Consider the following 21,806-nt stretch of genomic DNA (forward strand, 5'->3'; position numbering starts at 1 on the left):
GTCAGGCTAATCATGCAGGCCATATAGAACTCCAACGAAAGGGGGGGTTAGAGGGATTAAAGTGATAAGAAAAGTTTTACTTAACACAACAAAATTACCATGGGTCCCAGACCGCGTGTCTTGTTGTTATACTTTCTCAGGGTAATCATAACCGCCATATAGACCTCCACCAATAGGGGGAGTTACAGGGCTGAAAGTGCTAAGAATAGTACTACTTAGCACAACCTAGTTACCATGGGTCCAAGACCGCATGTTTAATTATTATACTTTGTCAGGGTAATTATATATCTAACAAATCTATCTATTTCTCTTCTATCGATTCTATATAACTATCAATCTATGTATATCTGTCTATCCTATCTATCTATTTATCTATCTATCTTCTGTCCGGACTGTTTTTGAGACAGACACTTGTGTTTTTGACAAATTTAAAGTAGGAGGACAGGACAGTCATCTTCTTCCATCTCCCGGTTCCAAAAATGAAGGCCATATAGACCTCCCCCGATAGGGGTAGTAACAGGTTGTAGTAAACTGCTAAGAATAGTACTACTTAACAAGTTAACACACCACGGGTCACAGACCGCATGTCTTATTGTTATACTCTGTCAGGGAAATTATATATATTTCAAATCTATTTATTTATCTATCAAATCGATCGAACTATCAAACATATCTATCAAATGTAGATTGCATCTATTGATCGATGTAATTCGTATCTATAAAATGTATATTACATATTTTGGTTGATGCCATTCGTATCTATAAAATGTATATTGCATCTTTGATTCGATAATATTCGTATCTATCAAATGTATATTGCATCTATTGATCTATGTAATTCATATCTATCAAATGTATATTGCATCTATTGATCTATGTAAATTGTATCGATCATATGTATATTGCATTGATTGAGCTATGTAATCGATGTATCTATCTATCAAATCTATCTATCTCGTGGTTGTGCAAATGGGTTGATTGCGGTGCGTTACACTTGGAGTTTGCTCTGTCACTGTGAAGCGGCCGTAACCCTTACACTACCTGATAGATATGACAGCATAACAGATGTTTTAAAGCACGTTATTGCAAACAATTTGGGAATGTTAGGTGATTTAGGCCCTTTATGGGTTAAAAGCAGACTACATAAACTATGTAATTTTCCATGGGAGTTTTGCCAGGGATCCCCCTCCAGCATGCCACAGTCCCGGTGTTAGTCCCCTTGAAACAACTTTTCCATCACTATTGTGGCCAGAGAGAGTCCTTGTAGGTTTTAAAATTCGCCTGCCTATTAAAGTCAATGGCGGTTCGCGGGTTCGCGAACAATACCGGAAGTTCGAGTCCGCCGTTCGCGAACCAAAATTTTTAAGTTCGCAACATCACTATTTGCAATATTACCACAAAGAATAATAAACACACGAAACACAGATACATACTCCCTTGATATGAATAATTATATGCATTTAATGTGCTTCTTACATTAATAAAGAGGAAAATATTTTTTTTCTGCATGATGAGGACAGTAATATTTATGGTACCATCTTTCTATTTGTAATAAACATTTCATACACAGTTTATATGTCTCGTTTTACTGCGGCACCCTACAGTATGATGCACTTTACCTATTTCACAGTGGCACATTTATCTGCCTCTTGTACCTAACACAGCCCAATTGTTTCCTATGGGGAAACACTCTCTAAGTCTGCACCTGACACCCTAACATGTACCCCGAGTCTAAACACCCCTAACCTTACACTTATTAACCTCTAATCTGCCACCCCCACTATCGCTGACACCTACATTATATTATTAACCCCTAATCTGCCGCTCCGGACACCGCCGCAACCTACATTATTCCTATAAACCCCTAATCTGCTGCCCCTAACACCGCTGACCCCTATATTATATTTATTAACCCCTAATCTGCCCCCCCCAACGTCGCCGCTACCTTTCCTACACTTATTAACCCCTAATCTGCCGACCGGACCTCACCGCCACTATAATAAATGTATTAACCCCTAAACCGCCGCACTCCCACCTCGCAAACACTAGAATAAATTGTATTAACCCCTAATCTGCCCTCCCTAACATCGCTGCCACCTACCTACAATTATTAACCCCTAATCTCCCACCCGCACCGTCGCCGCTACTATAATAAAAAAAAATATTCCTAAAATTAAATAAATTAATTCTATTTAAAACTAAATACTTAGCTACAATATAACTAATAATTACATTGTAGCTATTTTAGGATTTATATTTATTTTACAGGCAACTTTGTATTTATTTTAACTAGGTACAATAGCTATTAAATAGTTAATAACTATTTAATAGCTACCTAGTTCAAATAAATACAAAATTACCTGTAAAATTAATCCTAACCTAAGTTACAAATACACCTAACACTACACTATCATTAAATTAATTAAATAAATTACCTACAATTACCTAAAATAAAATACAATAAAATAAACTATTCTATAATACAAACCCCCCCCCCCACTAAATTACAAAAAAGAAAAAAGAATTACAAGCAGTTTAAACTAATTACACCTAATCTAAGCCCCCTAATAAAATAAAAAGCCCCCCAAAATAAAAAATTCCCTACCCTATTCTAAAATACAAAAGTAATCAGCTCTTTTACCAGCCCTAAAAGGGCTTTTTGCGGGGCATTGACCCAAAGTAATCAGCTCTTTTACCTGAAAATAAAAATACAATACCCCCCCCAACATTACAACCCACCACCCACATACCCCTACTCTAACCCACCCAAACCCGGCAAGGTCTGGTCGGCAGATTAGGGGTTAATAAGTGTAGGAAAGGTAGCAGCAACATTGGGGGGGGGCAGATTACGGGTTAATAAATATAATATAGGAGTCGGCGGTGTTAGGGGCAGCAGATTAGGGGTTTATAGGTATAATGTAGGTGGCGGCGGTGTCCGGTCGGCAGATTAGGGGTTACATTTTTTTTTTATAGTGGCAGCGATGTGGGGGGCCTCGGTTTAGGGGTACATAGGTAGTTTATGGGTGTTAATGTATTTTAGAGCACAGTAGTTAAGAGCTTTATATTCACGCGTTAGTCCATAAAGCTACTGACTTCTTTTGTCATTAGGAGTCTTGTCGGTAGATGCTCTACCGCTCACTTCTCCCAAGACTCCAAATACCAGCGTTAGGCAGATCCCATTGAAAAGATAGGATACGCAATTGGCGTAAGGGGATCTGCGGTAGCCTGGAGTCGCGGTAGGGAAGTGAGCGTTAGACCCTTTCCTGCCTGACTCTAAATACCAGCGGGCGGTAAAAAGCAGCGTTAGGACCCCTAAACGCTGCTTTTGACGGCTAACGCAGAACTCTAAATCTAGGTGAAAAAGTTGCACGAAACACATCCAAAACATAATAAAATAAAATATGAAACTCAAATATAAACATTTCAATAAAAAAACATTTTTTACATTTTGATAAAAATGTTTTACAACGGTTAAATACGGATATTGTATATGGCAAAATGTTTGACTGAGAAGGGCTCCAATGTATATATATCAATGTATATATATACTGTATATATAAATGTGTTTGTATATATGTCTATATATATGGATGCATTTGTATTTATGTGTTTATATGTGTAAAAGTGTAAGTGCAGACATACTGTACATATAAACAAATGTATACATATATATACACATATTTATCCACTTTGAGCCCTTCCATTTCAAATTCCTTGAAACATGCAATACCATTTTTTATTCATTTTAAATGTTTTGAATAAAAATACTTTAAATTCCTATGTTCTTCACTTAAAAAAAAATCTTCTTAGGTTTATATAGATATTTATCTATATCTATATATACATTATATATACTGTATAGATATATTTTATATATATATATATATATATATATACACAGAATATTCATATGATTTATAGGTATAGAAATATATTTTACAAGAACTATAATCATATATATATATATATATATATATATATATATATATATTATAAATATCTGAAAATAAAAAGAACATTTTCTTCTATGCGAAAGACATACAGCTAGATAACTTGTTGTGAGTTCGGGTTTTAACGCTGAAAAAATGGTAATCTCAGTGTTAAAACAGCACCGCAGCCATTACAAGTCTTTTCGGTATAGCTGTACCGCAAGCCTTTTAGCCTATAATGCAACATCAGTCCCGCAGACTTCCATAGTGGTGCCATTACGAGGTTTTGCGGTGAGGCTAAAAAGCTTGCATTGCAGCCTATACTGACAAGATCCGTTTCACATTCTAAGAGCAGTAGTTATGAGTTTTACGCAACAAAACTGTTACATAAAACTCATAACTAAACTGCTACAAAGTACACTAAACACCCATAAACTACCTATTAAGCCCTAAACCGAGGCCCTCCCGCATCACAAACACTATAATAATATATTAACTCCTAATCTGCAGCTCCCGACATCGCCGTCACTATTAAAACTTATTAACCCCTATTCCGCCACTGCCCGACATCGCCGCAACTATACTAAAAATTTTAACCCCTAAACCGTCGCCCTCCCACTTAGCAAACACAATATTATTAACCCCTTATCTGCCGTCCACCCACATCGCCCCCACTATACTAAAGTATACCCCTAATTCCGTTGCCACTTTAATAAACCTATTAACCCCTAAACCGCAAGCCCCCACAACAAAATATACTAAATAAACCTATTAACCCTAAACCGAAAGCCCCCACATTGCAATAAACTAATTAAAAACAAGTAACCCCTAAACTTAACCCTAACCCTAACGTAACCCTAACACCCCCTAACTTTAACATAATTGAAATAGAGATACATTAAAGTTACAATTATTAACTAACTACCTATTTAAAACTAAATACATACTTACCTGTGAAATAAAACCTAAGCTAGCTACAATATAACTTATAGTTACATTGTAGCTAGCTTAGGTTTTATTTTTATTTCACAGGCAAATTTGTAGTAATTTTAACTAGTAAATAGTTATTAACTATTTACTAACTACCTAGTTAAGATAAATACAAATGCCTTATGCTAAAACATAACATTACAAAAATAAAAAGCCTACCATTAAAAACAAATAAAAAACACTAAAATTACAAAAAATAAAAAAAAACTACCATTACAAAAAATAAGAGCCGGCTAAAAAAAAGCCTAACACCTGCAATAAAGAAGCGTAAAGCTCCGTAACGCAGCCCCATTGATTCCTATGGGAAACAAAATTTATGTTTACACTTAACACCCTAACATAAACCCCGAGCTTAAACACCCTTAATCTGCTGCCCCCGACATCGCCGACACCTACATTATACTTATTAACCCCTAATCTGCCACCTCCGACATCGCCAACACCTACATTATACTTATTAAAACCTAATCTGCCGCCCCCGACAATGCTGCCACCTACCTACACTTATTAACCCCTAGTCTGCCGCCCCTAACATCACCGCCACCTACATAAATTTAATAACCCCTAATCTGCCGCCCCAAACGTCGCCGCCACCATACTCAAGTTATAAACCCCTAAACCTAACCCTAAATCTAACTCTAACCCTAACACCCACTAACTTTAATTTAATTAAAATAAATCTAAATAAAAATTACTATCATTAACTAAATAATTCCTATTTAAAACTAAATACTTACATATAAAATAAACTCTAACGGCTAGATTTAGAGTTTTGTCGGTAACGACCCGCGTAGCTAACGCTGGCTTTTTTCTGGCCGCACCTTTAAAATAACTCTGGTATTGAGAGTCCACAGAATGGCTGCGTTAGGCTCCAAAAAAGGAGTGTACAGCATATTTAACGCCACTGCAACTCTCTATACCAGAGTTGCTTACGGAAGCGGCCAGCTTCAAAAACGTGCTCGTGCACGATTCCCCCATAGGAAACAATGGGGCTGTTTGAGCTGAAAAAAAACCTAACACCTGCAAAAAAGCCGCGTTCAGCTCCTAACGCAGCCCCATTGTTTGCTATGGGGAAACACTTCCTACGTCTGCACCTAACACTCTAACATGTACCCCGAGTCTAAACACCCCTAACCTTACACTTATTAACCCCTATTCTGCCTCCCCCGCTATCGCTGACCCCTGTATATTATTTTTAACTCCTAATCTGCCGCTCCATAAACCGCCGCTACTTACATTATCCCTATGTACCCCTAATCTGCTGCCCCTAACACCGCCGACCCCTATATTATATCTATTAACCCCTAATCTGCCCCCCACAATGTCGCCTCCACCTGCCTACACTTATTAACCCCTAATCTGCCGAGCGGACCGCACCGCTATTATTATAAAGTTATTAACCCCTAATCCGCCTCACTAACCCTATTGTCACGCTCAGCTGCTGGGAAGCTCTGCAGTCCTCTCTGTGTGCTTGATTGACAGGTGTCTGAGCCACCCCTTCCTGAAGATGTCACAACCAGGCTTTTTATTCTGGCTTCCTGTTTCTCCAGTGTCCGTTTGTTTGTTAACTTTGAGGCTTCTGTTAGGATTTCACTGAGGAATCTCTCTAACTGCTGCTTTTCTGTTGCCAATCTCTTCAAGGACTCACTACACTGGATTAACCTTCAACCTCCTGAATACCTGTCTCCAAACAATGCAAGTACTGTTTGTTTTGTGAAACTTTCAAACTTCCTGTTTACCTGCTGCAAACCCTGCATATTCAGACTACTCTGTGTAGTGCAAACTATTCAAATTCTGTTATTTCTGTGAATCCTTCAATCTGCATGTTTACCTGTTTCCAAACTCTGCAAATACTATTATTCAGTGTAAACCTTCAAACTGCTGGATATCCTGTTGCCAATCTCCACAAGTACTGATTATCTGTGTTAACCTTCAAACTACCAGCTTACCTGTTGCTATCACTGCAAGTTCTGACAACACAGTGTTAACCTTCAAACTACCTGATTACATGTTATTAATTCTGCAAGTTCTGACTACACAGTGTTTACCCTCAAACTGCCTGATTACCTGTTGCATACTCTGCAAAGACTGTCTACACAGTGTTAACTCTCAAACTGCCTGATTACCTGTTGCATACTCTGCAAAGACTGTCTACACAGTGTTAGCTCTCAAACTGCCTGATTACCTGTTGCATACTCTGAAAAGACTGTCTACTCAGTGTTAACCCTCAAACTGCCTGATTACCTGTTGCATATTCCGCAAAGACTGTCTACACAGTGTTAACCTTCAGACTGCCTGATAACAAATGACCTACTCCTGCATTATTAACTGTTTCCTGTTTTACCCTTCTTCTGTCTGAGTATAAGTGACTATCCCTGCTCTCCTGATTCTGTGGAAGGCATTTCCTGAAACCAGTTCATTATTCAGAAGTCTATCTGGCTGATATCATGAATTACTTTGGCACAGGCTAACCCTGCTCCATATCGTGAGTACTTTGTTTTTTGGAGGTTGTCGTGGGGTCACGTCCTGGATTAAACTCAGAGTGCAAGGGTGTTGTTTAAGTTCACCCTTGCATTTGGGTCTACTTCTGGATATTTCCTAACCTGACACCTATAATAAATAGTATTAACCCCTAATCTGCCCTCCCTAACATCGCCGACACCTAACTTCAATTATTAACCCCTAATCTGCCGACTGGAGTTCACCGCTATTCTAATAAATGTATTAAGCCCTAAAGCTAAGTCTAACCCAAACACTAACACCCCCCTAAATTAAATATAATTTTAATCTAACAAAATTAATTAACTCTTCTTAAATAAATTATTCATATTTAAAGCTAAATACTTACCTGTAAAATAAATCCTAATATAGCTACAATATAAATTATAATTATATTATAGCTATTTTAGGATTAATATTTATTTTACAGGTAACTTTGTATTTATTTTAACCAGGTGCAATAGCTATGAAATAGTTAAGAACTATTTAATAGCTAAAATAGTTAAAATAATTATAAATTTACCTGTAAAATAAATCATAACCTAAGTTACAATTTAACCTAACACTACACTATCAATAAATAAATTAAATAAAATACCTATAATTATCTACAATTAAACCTAACACTACACTATCAATAAATAAATTAAATACAATTCCTACAAATAAATACAATGAAATAAACTAATTAAAGTACAAAAAATAAAAAAGAACTAAGTTACAAAAAATAAAAAAATATTTACAAACATTAGAAAAATATTACAACAATTTTAAACTAATTACACCTACTCTAAGCCCCCTAATAAAATAACAAAGCCCCCCAAAATAAAAAAAATGTCCTACCCTATTCTAAATGATTAAAGTTCAAAGCTCTTTTACCTTACCAGCCCTGAACAGGGCCCTTTGTGGGGCATGCCCCAGGAAGTTCAGCTCTTTTGCCTGTAAAAAAAAACATACAATACCCCCCCCCAACATTACAATCCACCACCCACATACCCCTAATCTAACCCAAACCCCCCTTAAATAAACCTAACACTAAGCCTCTGAAGATCTTCCTACCTTATCTTCACCATACCAGGTTCACCGATCGATCCAGAAGAGCTCCTCCGATGTCCTGATCCAAGCCCAAGCGGGGGGCTGAAGAGGTCCATGATCCGGCTGAAGTCATCATCCAATCGGGAGCTGAAGAGGTCCATGATCCGGCTGAAGTCTTCATCCAAGCGGGAGCTGAAGAGGTCCATGATCCGGATGAAGTCTTCTATCAACGGCATCTTCAATCTTCTTTCTTCGGGGGCCATCATCTTTCATCCGACGCGGAACATCCTCTTCTCCCGATGCCTACTCGCCTAATGACGGTTCCTTTAAATGACGTCATCCAAGATGGCGTCCCTTGAATTCCGATTGGCTGATAGGATTCTATCAGCCAATCGGAATTAAGGTAGGAATATTCTGATTGGCTGATGGAATCAGCCAATCAGAATCAAGTTCAGAATCAAGTTCAATCCGATGAACATCGGATGAAGATAGAAGATGCCGCTTGGAAGATGATGGTTGCCGGTCCGGATCTACTCTTCTTCCCGGATAGGATGAAGACTTTGGAGCCTCTTCTGGACTTCTTCAGCCGTCGGATGATGGATGTCTAGCCCCCGCTTGGGCTTAGATGAAGATTTTGGAGCCAGGACCGATCAGTGATACCCGGTGAGGTGAAAATAAGGTAGGAAGATCTTCAGGGGCTTAGTGTTAGGTTTATTTAAGGGGGGTTTGGGTTAGATTAGGGGTATGTGGGTGGTGGGTTGTAATGTTGGGGGGGGGGTAGTGTATGTTTTTTTTTTACAGGCAAAAGAGCTGAATTCTTTGGGGCATGCCCCGCAAAGGGCCCTGTTCAGGGCTGGTAAGGTAAAAGAGCTTTGAACTTATGTAATTTAGAAAAGGGTAGGGCATTTTTTATCTTGGGGGGCTTTGTTATTTTATTAGGGGGCTTAGAGTAGGTGTAATTAGTTTAAAATTGTTGTAATATTTTTCTTATGTTTGTAAATATTTTTTTATTTTTTGTAACTTAGTTCTTTTTTATTTTTTGTACTTTAGTTAGTTTATTTTATTGTAGTTATTTGTAGGTATTGTATTTAATTAATTTATTGATAGTGTAGTGTTAGCTTTAATTGTAGGTAATTGTAGGTATTGTATTTAATTAATTTATTGATAGTGTAGTGTTAGGTTTAATTGTAACTTAGGTTAGGATTTATTTTACAGGTAATTTTGTAATTATTTTAACTATTTTAGCTATTAAATAGTTCTTAACTATTTAATAGCTATTGTACCTGGTTAAAATAAATACAAATTTACCTGTAAAATAAATATTAATCCTAAAATAGCTATAATATAATTATAATTTATATTGTAGCTATATTAGGATTTATTTTACAGGTAAGTATTTAGCTTTAAATAGGAATAATTTATTTAATACGAGTTAATTAATTTTGTTAGATTTAAATTATATTTAACTTAGGGGGTGTTAGTGTTAGGGTTAGACTTAGCTTTAGGGGTTAATACATTTATTAGAATAGCGGCGAGATTCGGTCGGCAGATTAGGGGTTAATAATTGAAGTTAGGTGTCGGCGATGTTAGGGAGGGCAGATTATGGGTTAATAAATATAATATAGGGGTCGGCGATGTTAGGGCAGCAGATTAGGGGTACATAGCTATAATGTAGCTGGTGGCGGCGTGCGGACGGCAGATTAGGGGTTAATAAGTGTAGGTAGCTGGCGGCGACGTTGTGGGGGGCAGATTAGGGGTTAATAAATATAATATAGGGGTCGGCGGGGTTAGGGGCAGCAGATTAGGGGAACATAAGGATAACGTAGGTGGCGGTCCGCAGATTAGGGGTTAAAAAAATGTAATCGAGTGTCGGCGATGTGGGGGGACCTCGGTTTAGGGGTACATAGGTAGTTTATGGGTGTTAGTGTACTTTAGGGCACAGTAGTTAAGAGCTTTATGAACCGGCGTTAGCCCAGAAAGCTCTTAACTACTGACTTTTTTCTGCAGCTGGAGTTTTGTCATTAGATTTCTAACGCTCACTTCAGCCACGACTCTAAATACCGGAGTTAGAAAGATCCCATTGAAAAGATAGGATACGCATTTGATGTAAGGGGATCTGCGGTATGGAAAAGTCGCGGCTGAAAAGTGAGCGTTAGACCCTTTTTTGAATGACTCCAAATACCGGCGGTAGCCTAAAACCAGCGTTAGGAGCCTCTAACACTGGTTTTCACGGCTACCGCCAAACTCCAAATCTAGGCCTAAGATAGCTAAAATAAAACTAATTGTTGCATTGTATCTATGTTAGGTTTTATTTTTATTTTACAGGCAAGTTTGTATTTATTTTAACTAGGTACAATAATTAGTAAATAGTTATTAACTATTTACTAACTAACTAGTTAAAATAAATTAAAATTTTCCTGTAAAATAAAACCTAACCTGAGTTACACTTACACCTAACCTTACACTACAATTAAATAAATTACATTAATTAAATACAATTAACTAAATTTAAAAAAAGAAATGATCAAATATTTAAACTTATTACACCTAATCTAATAGCCCTATCAAAATAAAAAAGCCCCCCCAAAATAAAAAACCATAGCCTAAACTAAACTGCCAATAGCGATTAAAAGGGCCTTTTGTGGGGCATTGCCCCAAAGAAATCAGCCCTTTTACCTGTAAAAAAAAATACAAACAACCCCCCAACAGTAAAACCCACCACCCACACAACCAAACCCCCCATATAAAATCCTATCTAAATAACCTAAGCTCCCCATTGCCCTTAAAAGTGCATTTGTATGGGCATTGCCCTTATAAGGGCATTTAGCTCTTTTTCCGCCCAAACCCTAAGCTTAAAATAAAACCCACCCAATAAACCCTTAAAAAACCTAACACTAACCCCCGAAGATCCACTTACAGTTTTTGAAGACCGGACAACAATCCTTAACGAAGCTGCTTAAGTCCTCATCAAAGTTGGCAGAAGTCTTCATCCAAGCGGCCAAAGTCTACATCCAAGCCAGCAGAAGTCTTCATCCAGACGACATCTTCTATCTTCATCCATCCGGCGCTTAGCGGCTCCATCTTCAAGACATCCGGCGCGGAGCATCCTCTTCAATCGACAGCTCTTCAAGAATGAAGGTTCCTTTAAGGGACGACATTCAAGATGGCGTCCCTTGAATTCCGATTGGCTGATAGCATTCTATCAGCCAATCAGAATTAAAGGGTAGAAAATCCTATTGGCGGATGCAATCAGCAAATAGGATTGAGCTTTAATCCTATTGGCTGATCCAATCAGCCAATAGGATTGAGCTCGCATTCTATTGGCTGTTCCAATCAGCCAATAAAATGCGAGCTCAATCCTATTGGTTGATTGGATCAATAGGATTTTTTACCCTTTAATAACGATTGGTTGATAGAATTCTATCAGTCAATCAGAATTCAAGGGGCGCCATCTTGGATGACGTCCCTTAAAGGAACCTTCATTCTGGAAGAGCCGTCGATTGAAGAGGATGCTCCGCGCCGGATGTCTTGAAGATGGAGCCGCTCCGCACCGGATAGATGAAGATAGAAGATGCTGTCTGGATGGAGACTTCTACCGCCTTGGATGAAGACTTCTGCCGGCTTCGATGACGACTTCTGCCGGCTTTGTTGAGGATGGATGTCCGGTCTTCAAAAACTGTAAGTGGATCTTCGGGGGTTAGTGTTAGTTTTTTTTAAGGGTTTATTTGGGTGGGTTTTATTTTTATCTTAGCTAAATGCCCTTTTATGAGCAATGCCTATCTAAATGCCCTTTTCAGGGCACTGGGGAGCTTAGGTTTTTTTAGATAGGATTTTATTTGAGGGGTTTGGTTGTATGGGTGGTGGGTTTTACTGTTGGGGGGTTGTTTGTATTTTTTTTTACAGGTAAAAGAGCTGATTCATTTGGGGCAATGTCCCGCAAAAGGCCCTTTTAAGGGCTATTGGCAGTTTAGTTTAGGCTAGGGTTTTTTTATTTTGGGGGGGCTTTTTTATTTTGATAGGGCTATTAGATTAGGTGTAATTAGGTAAAATATTTGATATTTTTTTTTTTATTTTGTGTAATTTAGTGTTGTTGTTTTTTTGTAATTTAGTTAATTGTATTTAATTAATGTAATTTATGTAATTGTAGTGTAAGTTTAGGTGTTAGTGTAACTCAGGTTAGGTTTTATTTTACAGGTAAATTTGAATTTATTTTAACTAGGTAGTTAGTAAATAGTTAATAACTATTTACTAACTATTGTACCTAGTTAAAATAAATACAAACTTGCCTGTGAAATAAAAATAAAACCTAAGATAGGTACAATGTAACTATTAGTTATATTGTAGCAAGCTTAGGCTTTATTTTATAGGTAAGTATTTAGTTTTAAAAAGGAATTATTTAGTTAATGATCGTAATTTTTATTTAGATTTATGTTAATTATATTAAAGTTAGTGGGGTGTTAGGTAGGCTGACCATATTGCCGCTTTAAAAAGGGACACATATGAAAAATACATATGTCAGGGCTGTTTAAAGAAATGCTTTGAATAATGTTCTGTTGTTAGAACCCTGACTTATGTATTTTTCATATGTGTCCTTTATTAAAACGGCAGTATGTTCAGCCTAGTGTTAGGGTTAGACTTAGGGTTAGGTTTAGGGGTTAATAAATTTAGTATAGTGGCGGCGATTTTGGGGGCAGCAGATTAGGGGTTAATAACAGTAATGTAGGTTGTGGCGATGTTAGGGACAGCAGATTAGGGGTTAATAATATTTAACTAGTGTTTGCGATGCGGGAGTATGGCGGTTTAGGGGTTAATATGTTTATTATAGTGGCGGCGATGTCTGGAGCGGCAGATTAGGGGTTAATAATTTTATTTTAGTGTTTGCAATGCATGAGGGCCTCGGTTTAGGGGTTAATAGGTAGTTTATGGGTGTTAGTGTACTTTTTAGCACTTAAGTTATGAGTTTTATGGTACAGCTCTGTAACATAAAAGCCATAACTACTGACTTTCAGTTTACTGTATGGATCTTGACGGTATTGGCTGTACCGCTTACTTTTTGGCCGGACAGGCAAACTCGTAATACCGGCGCTGTGGAAGTCCCATTGAAAAAGGACTTTTTGAAAGCTGCGGTAGTTAAGTTGCGTTACGGCCAAAAAATTGTGTGGTGCAGCTAAACCTGCAAGACTCGTAATGCCAGCGGTAGTGAAAAAGAGCCATAACGCTGCTTTTTCACTCATACCGCAAAACTCGTAATCTAGCCAAAACAAAATTATCTAAAATAATAAAATGTATTTCTATTCTAATACCCTTTTAAAAAAATAAAAACCCACCCCAAAATAAAAAAGCCTAATCTAAAATAAACTACTAAGGGCCCTTAAAAGGGCCTCTTCGTGGGCCCTTAAAAGGGCATTGCCCTGAAAAGGGCATTTGTATGGGCATTGCCCATAAAAGGGCATTTAGCTATTTTTCCTTCCCTTAAAAGGGCATTCAGCTCTTTTATGAAATGCCCAAACCATAATCTAAAAATAAAAATCCACCCCAAAATGAAAAAATACATTACATAAAATAACAAACAAATTATCCAAAATAATAAAAAATATTCCTATTCTAATACCCATTTTAAAAAAAAACCCACCCCAAAATAAAAAAACTAATCTAGAATAAACTACCAATAGCTCTTAAAAGGGCCTTTTGTAGGGCATTGGCCTAAGTTAAACAGCTCTTTTACCTAAAAAAAAATACAAAGACCCACTAGCATTACAAACCCCTACCCCCCAAACCGATAAAATAAAAAAAAAAACTATCTAAAAAAACCTAAGCTAACCATTGCCCTGAAAAGAGCATTTGTATGGGCATTGCCCTTAAAAGGGTATTTAGCTCTTTTGCATTGCCCGGAAAATGGCATTTAGCATTTTTAAGAATTGCCCATCAAAAAAACAAACAAACCCCCCCCCAAAAAAAAACCTGTCACTAACCCTCGAAGATCCACTTACAGTTTTTGAAGTCCCGCTTGAATGATCTTCCTCCAGGCGGCGAAGTCCTCATCCAGGCGTCGAGAAGTCTTCATCCAGACGGACTCTTCTATCTTCATCCAGGCGGCGAAGTCCTCATCCAGACAGGGAGAAGTCTTCATCCAGATGGCCTCTTCTATCTTCATCTAGGTGGCATCTTCTATCTTCATCCCAGCGGCGCGGTGCGGGTCCATCCTGAAGACATCCGGTGCGGAGCATCCTCTTCACACGGTCGCCGCCATTCACTGAATCCTCGATGCAAGGTACGCAATTCAGGATGACGTCCCTTGCATTCCTATTGACTGATTCGATTTTGGAAATTCAAATCAGCCAATAGGATGAGAGCTACTGAATTTCTATTGGCTGTTCAAATCAGCCAATAGGATGAGAGCTTCTAAAATTCTATTGGCTGTTAAAATCAGCCAATAGAATTTCAGTAGCTCTCATCCTATTGGCTGTTGTGTTCAGGTAAAAGAGCTGTTTAAAGGGAAATTTTTTCTTTCATGATTCAGATAGAACATGCAATTTTTTTTTTTTATATTCATTTTTATTGTATATTTCAACATGTTTAAACAAATACATTTGATTTCAAAAAGAGTAAGTAAAGTAAGTTAGGCCAGCAATTGACAATTCAAGTATTCCTGCATATGAGCAAAAGAGAAGGTAAAACAAGAAAGAACAAACATAAAACCCTCTAATATTTTCTAAGCTTTTCCTGGCCTCTGATAGCCTAAAAAAAAAGAAAATAAATTAACTCTATTAATCCTAAAGTTTTAAGGTTATCCTGTTGAAATATTTTTATTTGTAATTCCATACAATTACTAACCTAAAAAAAAACAAAAAACAAAAAAAATAAAAAACAAAAAAACAAAAAACAACCAAAAAAAATAATAAGGGGAAGGATTCTTCCTCCTCAGTCCTCCCTCCTCCTCCCCCCCTACCAACTCTCCTGAGTCCAATCCATTCACCAAAGCCCCAGTAAAACCAGCTCTGTGTTTTGAAAGGGGGATATAATATACTCTATTTCTGTAATTGGGAGGGATTTAATAAATGGTGCCCATTTACCAAAGAATTTTCTGATGTCACTCTCATTGTTGATGTTCGTATCACGTTGCTCTAAAATGCAGTTTTTTAAGGTAGTTTTTTATTTCTACCACCGAAGGTAATTCTTTCGTTTTCCATTTTTTAAATATTAGGTATCTGGCTGCTAAAATGGAGACACTTATTATCTTTTCGTTCAAATGTTGTTCTGCCTGATTGTCGCAGCAGAAAATGATTAAGCTTGGTGACAACTCCAAGGGAGAAATCTTAAGAGAGGTGTTAATCCAAAATTCAAGTTTACGCCAGAACTGACTAATCAGGGGGCATTTAAACATCATGTGTATGATGTCAGCTGCAACCAGAGAACATTTCGGACACTTTTGAAAATTCGGATTCTGAAGCTTATGCCCTTTTTCTGGTGTATAATGAAATTTATGTATCAATTTAAGATGCGCTTCTCTCCATGTTGCTGAGAGAGTGGCCTGAGCCACTTTGTGAATGGATTTTTGAATGAATTTACAATCAACATGCTCTAGTGCCATGATTAGTCTCCAGTCTTGAGCAATTTTCTCTAAAGTACTTTTCCCCTCTTGAGCTCCTAAAAGATAGTAGCAGTAAGAGATGGACATGCGGCCCTTCTTAACTAATGTAAGCCAGTCCTCTAGGTCACCCAGCTCCCAGTTCCACTCACCCTCCCTCAGTAACCCAGATACATAATGCCTTGCTTGCAGAAAAGCATAAAACTCCTTGTTAGAGAGATTGAAGCTGTTTTTAATTTCTTCAAATGTTCTGAGACACTTATTCTCTTCATCGATAAATTGTATTATCGTTTTTAGTCCCACTGAATACCACTTTTTAAAGATAGCTGAGTCTAGACCAGCTTGAAATAATGGATTACCCCTTAGGGGAAGATATTTGGAAACTTTGCAATTAAAGGAAAGAAGCTTCCCTATCCTCCACCATGCCTTTAATGGGTTAAAAATCGCTTTAATTTTCTTGATTCTAAGTGGCATGTCCTTTGGAGCGCAATGTAATAGTGAGCAAGGTAAGTATGGATCACAGATGCTCGCTTCCAATGCATTGTTTAGAACATAATTATTGCTGGAGATCCAGTCTGCCGCAATACGTGCTAAGAAAGAAAGATTATAAAGCCGCAAGTTAGGTAATGCGAATCCTGCAAATATCTTGGCTTGTGTCAATCTATCCTAGGTTATCCTAGGTTTTCTCGTTTGCCATATGAAGCTTCTAAGCCAGCTGTTTAGGCTTCGAATGTCCCTATCAAATAGCATTAATGCAGTATTCTGTAATATATACAGCAATTTAGGAAGAAGTACCATTTTGAACAGGGCTATCCGTCCTGATATAGAGAGGGGTAGGTTTTCCCAAGTCCTTAGTTTATCTTTAAATATTGTCAGAATTGGAGGGATGTTGAGGTTATATAGGTCAAGTGGATTCGTAGGTATTACTATACCTAAATACTTAAATGAGTCCTTAACTATTCTAAAGGGGCTGTTCAAGAAGGAGTCTTTGTTTTTTCGGAGCCAATAGATCTCTGATTTGTTTACGTTTGTTTTATACCCCGAAAATAACCCAAATTGGTTAATAATTTGTAAGAGCTTGGGTATATTAACTCGAGTATTTGACAGATAAACAAGGATATCGTCCGCGTATAAGGCTAATTTGATCTCCTGTTTACCTATCTTAACACCTTCCAGCTGTGACCTGATCTTAATAGCCAGTGACTCAATAGACAGATTGAAAAGGAGGGGAGAAAGGGGGCAGTCCTGTCTGGTTCCTCTGTTGAGCACAATTTGTGAAGAGACAATGTTATTGACGATTATACTAGTGGAAGGAAGGGTATACAAATTTAAAATAAATTTTAGAAAGTTGCCTTTGAACCCAAATTGACCCAGCGAGGTGAAAAGATGGTCGTGCTGTATAGAATCAAAAGCCTTTTCCGCGTCAATTGCCACAATAGCTAAGTCTGGGGTATGTTCCCCTTCCTCCCTCTCCTCCCTTTCAGCAATAAAAAAAGTATTCTGTTACCACTAGGACTTCCCTAATTTTAGCTGAGGAATTCCGTGAATTTAGGAAGCCTGCTTGGTCTTTATGTATGATATTTGGTAATATCACTTGCAATCTTTTGGCCAAGATAGACATAAAGACCTTGTAGTCCACATTTAGTAGAGCTATTGGTCTATATGACTCCCTTTGTGCTGGATCTTTTCCACCTTTAAGAATAAGAGTTGTATAAGATGCTGAGAAGGCTTTCTGTACCGGTTTCCCCTGGGTGTACATAGCATTGTATGCCTTATTGAGGTGGGGCACAATCTCTAACGACAGCATCTTGTAAAATTCACTTGGTAAACCATCCAGCCCAGCGGCCTTATTAGTGGTAAGTTCAGAAATCGCTTTCTCTATTTCCTTCAGCTCTATCGGAGTATTAAGGGTTTCCACTACTTCTGCGGATACTTTGGGGCAGCTAATTTTGCTCCAAAAATCCTCTGCCTGGGATAGATCAGATTTTCTCGGAGAATATACCTCTTGGTAATATTTAGTCATTTCTTTATGTATATCTGTACTTTCTGTATAAAACTTCCCATCAATAAGAAGTTTTTCAATAAGTAATGACTTTCTGTCATTCCTAACCAGGTTTGCAAGTAATTTGCCAGATTTGTTTCCATATCTATATAGTTTGGATTTAAATTTTAAATCTGACTGGGTTTCTTTGTATATTGCAAATGTGTCTTTATCGTTTTTGGCCCTAATGTAGCTTGCTTGATCGGGTTTTTGGTCAGAAGTAGGCGATTGTACGAGTTGGTCACCGCATTATTTAATTCTTTTTCTCTGGATCTTAGCTTTTTACTAATCATTGCACTATAGGAAATAATTTTGCCTCTTATAACTGCTTTGGCCGCTTCCCAGAAAATTAGGGGGCGTTCCCAGTATTCCCTATTACATTGAACAAAATTCTCGAATTTTGTCCTCAAATGTACTTTAAATTTTATATCTGATGCTAAGAAGGAGGGAAAGTGAAACCGCACAGAGCCCGACCCAGAGACTGCTAATTGAAAATTCAACGAGATTGGTCCATGATCAGAGAGGAAAACAGGTAGAATATTTGCTCTTACTTTAGCTGTGCATAACCTTTCATCAATTAAAAAAAGATCAATTCTTGACATAGTCTTATGTGCCTTAGATAAACATGTAAATTCCTGAACATCAGGATTCTGAATCCTCCATATGTCTCTAATATTCAAATTTTGTTTTATTTTCGCCAGTAATTTGGATTCTAGATTATCTTTTTTATTCTTTTTTTGTTCCCTGTTTTCTCTCAATCTGTCCAAAGGACAGTGAGGGGCCATATTAAGGTCTCCTCCAAGGATTAAATATCCTTCCCTAAAGGCAAGAATTTTGGCCTGGAGCTGGTTCCAGAATTTGAGGTCAATAATATTGGGTGCATATATATTACAGAGTGAAAAAACAACCTTATCAATTTTAATCTTTAAAAATATATATCTCCCCTCAGGGTCTGTCAAGACCTGTAAAATTTCATCTTTTAACCTTTTTCCCACTAATATGGCTACCCCCCTTTTCCTGCCGATACCTGATGAGGCATAGACTTCTTTTATCCATCCTTGTCTAAGCTTCAAAGTTTCCACCTGAGTTAGGTGGGTGTCCTGTAAGAAGACAATATCAGAATTAAGCCGCCTTGCGTGGGTTAAAATTGCTTTTCTTTTGATGGGAGTTGAAATACCCCCCACATTCCAGGAAACTAGCTTAAAGTTAGCAACTGGTCTAATCATTCACCTGAGATGGGGGGGAGACCCAATCGGGGAACAGGAGAGGGGAGAGGGAAAAAAAAGGGAGAGAGAAGAGAGGAAAGAAGAAGAAGAAGAAAAAAAAGGGGACAAAAAATGAACAGAAATAATTCTGTCCATTCTAACAAACTCTTAGATCTATAATTATGAATCTTATCCATGATTTTTTTATTTTTCCTGAATATCTAATTGATGCAATAATTTTTCTGCCTCTTGTGGGTTGTCAAAGAAATGAATCTCGCCTTTCACATAGATTTTTAATTTAGAAGGGTAAATTATTAAGGCCTGATAGCCTTGTTGAATACATTTTGAACAGATTGGGGCCAGGTTTCTTCTTCTAGTAGATGTTTCAACTGAGTAGTCTTGAAATATTAAGATTTTATTTTCCTTATACATAATTGGCTGATTTTGCGAAAATGTTGGAGTATCGTGACCTTATCTTGGAAATTAAGTAACTTCGCAATTATCGGTCTAGGTCTGTTATCTTCCTGTCTGTTTGTTAATCGTCTCCCCAATCTATGTGTCCTCTCTACTACTATCTGTGGGTGATTGGGAGAAATCTTAAGCAACTGTGCAAGTATTTCAGGAATAAATGTGTTTAATTCTTCGGTTTGCCCTCCCTCAGGGACCCCTATGATGCGAATATTATTGTGCCTAGAGCGGTTTTCCAGGTCCTCAATTTTATTTTGCAGTTTAGTAATAATTGCATTGTTGGTTTCAAGATTGGACCCCTGTGCTGAAGTGAGATCTTCCAGATCAGATACCCTCTGTTCAGCCTCTTCTAATCTGTTAGAGAATAACTTTATCCTGGTCTAAGTAAGTTAATATCTTGCTTGATCTCAGATCTTAGTGCATCAAACTTAGGGGTTAATGCCTCAGAGATACTAGGGCCTGTACATTGGTTAATTCATTTATAGGCAAAATAGGGGCTGCAGGTATAGATACTTCCGAGAGAACTTCAGGAGCAACCTTTGTCCTCTTTCTCTCTGTTTAGCTGCCATGACTGGTGAAGGAGTCCGGGAATGGGAGCGAAGGAATTTATCCATGTGCTGTGCAATTCGTGAGTAAATCAGTCTCGTGAACACTTACACCATGTGCTATATTGTGCAATCTTAACAATAAACGTGAAGAAAGAAGAGAAGAGAAGAAGAAAAAAAAAAAAAAAGAGAAAAAAAAAAAAAGTTTTAACTTAAAGATGAAAGAACATGCAATTTTAAGCAACTTTCTGTTTAATTCTGTTATCAATTTTTCTTTGTTCTCTTGCTATCTTTATTTGAAAAAGAAGGCATCTAAGCTAAGGAGCCAGCAAATGTTTGGTTCAGAACCATGGACAGCACTTGTTTATTGGTGCTGTCCAATCAGCAAGGACAACCCAGGTTGTTCACCAAAAATGGGCCAGCATCTAAACTTAAATCTTGCTTTTCAAATAAACATACCAAGAGAATGAAGAAAATTTGATAATAGGAGTAAATTAGAAAGTTGCTTAAAATCGCATGCTCTATCTTAATCACAAAAGAAAACATTTGTGTTCAGTGTCCTTTTAACTTAAGGCAATGCCCTACAAAGTTGTTTTTTTTTATTTTGGGGTGTTTTTTTTTTTTTTTTTAAATGGGTATTAGAATAGCGATATTTTTTATTATTTTGGATAATTTGTTTGTTATTTTGTGTAATGTATTTTTTTTTCATTTTGGGGTGGGTTTTTATTTTTAGATTAGGGCTTGGGGATTTCATAAAAGAGCTAAATGCCCTTTTAAGGGCAAGAAAAAGAGCTAAAATTAGGTTTAGATTAGGTTTTAGCTAGATTAGGTTTTACTTTATTTTTATTTTGTGGATTTGGGGGGTGGGGTTTTTTATATTGTTAGGGGGTGTTTGTTTTGTTTTGTAGCAAAAGAGCAGTTAACTTTTGGGCAATGCTCCACAAAATGACATTTTAAGGGCCCACAAAAATGGCCCTTGGTAGTTTATTTTAGATTAGGCTTTTTTATTTTGGGGTGGGTTTTTTATTTTTTAAAAAGGGTATCAGAATAGGAATAATTTTTATTATTTTGGATAATTGTGTTTGCTGTTTTTTGTAATGGTAGGTTTTTATTTTTGTAATGTTAGATTTTAGTGTAAGGCAGCTTAGGTTACTACTATTTATATTGTAGCTAGTTTAGGTTTTATTTTTATTTGACAGGTACGTTTGTATTTATTTTAACTAGGTAGTTAGTGAATAGTTAATAACTATTTACTGACTATGTCTATCTAGTTAAAATAAATACAAACTTACCTGTCAAATAAAAATAAAACCTAAACTAGCTACAATAAAACTATTAGTTATATTGCCACTAGCTTAGGTTTTATTTCACAGGTAAGTATTAATTTTTATATAGGAATTATTTAGTTAATAATTTTAAGTTTAATTTAGCTATATTTTAATTATGTTAAAGTTAGGGGGTGTTACGGTTAGGGTTACAGTTAGGCTTAGGGTTAGGTTTAGGGGT

This window comes from Bombina bombina, chromosome 5, assembly GCF_027579735.1.
Source record: "Bombina bombina isolate aBomBom1 chromosome 5, aBomBom1.pri, whole genome shotgun sequence".
NCBI classification, from domain to species: Eukaryota; Metazoa; Chordata; class Amphibia; order Anura; family Bombinatoridae; genus Bombina; species Bombina bombina.